Source organism: Oncorhynchus tshawytscha, linkage group LG09 (assembly GCF_018296145.1).
Source record: "Oncorhynchus tshawytscha isolate Ot180627B linkage group LG09, Otsh_v2.0, whole genome shotgun sequence".
Classification (NCBI taxonomy): Eukaryota; Metazoa; Chordata; class Actinopteri; order Salmoniformes; family Salmonidae; genus Oncorhynchus; species Oncorhynchus tshawytscha.
The window spans coordinates 49,765,426-49,766,290 of NC_056437.1; positions in this window are offsets into that span (position 1 = coordinate 49,765,426).

The following is an 865-nucleotide window of genomic DNA, read 5'->3' on the forward strand; positions in this document are numbered from 1 at the left end:
CCAAAGCCTTCGTCAAGATCAAGGCCTCACATGCGCTCAAAAAGAAGATCCTGCGCTTCCGCACTGGCTCCCTCAAAATCATGACCACCGTTTAGAGCGCTACCCTGCACCAGTGTGGAGAATCAGCAGTGGGGATTAAGACACTTTAGTGACTCTCGCTATACATGGTTTCCTTTGAGGAGTAGCACTGTCATTTTTGGAGAGCAGCGGATATATAAGACAGCAAACATAACTCAGTGCACTGCCTAACTGTACATGCATACATAGATTCTTTAGCTTTCAGTGCAGCCTTCACAGGCCTCGGCTCTGCCAACAACTCTCCTGAACACAGAGCTGAGCCTGAGCTCTAAACTCTGATCAGTGCAGCTTTTTGCTGTTGCCTGAGCCCAGCCATTTGAGGTCTGAGATAATATGATTTGTGGCTTGATTTGGTGGTAGTGGTCATTTGAGTGACTGAAGTGGACACAAAACGGGGATCCAGAGATTAAGCACCCCCATCCCCCCCTTCTAAAAAGACCTTGCACCCTTTCCAAAAAAGGCCCCTTTCCCTCCCGACTAACAGAGAGTACTGTGAACATGATATGAGCCCTGTGATGTGACCTGTGTCTCAGCATCAACGTGTCTGTAGCTTCCAGGTTGCATTCCAGGCTGACTACATGGCAGACATTGCATTGCATCAACCAATGGATACATGCCATGTCATCAACTGCGTAACGCAGTCAGGCATCAGATTGCTAAATCATAACATATGGTTAGCTGATATGTTACACACCTACAGTATCCAGGTGTTGTGAGATCAGGCACATGTCTGCAATGTAGCCTGGAAAGTGGCCCTCCTCTGCACATGCTCACCTGTGTGGTGTGG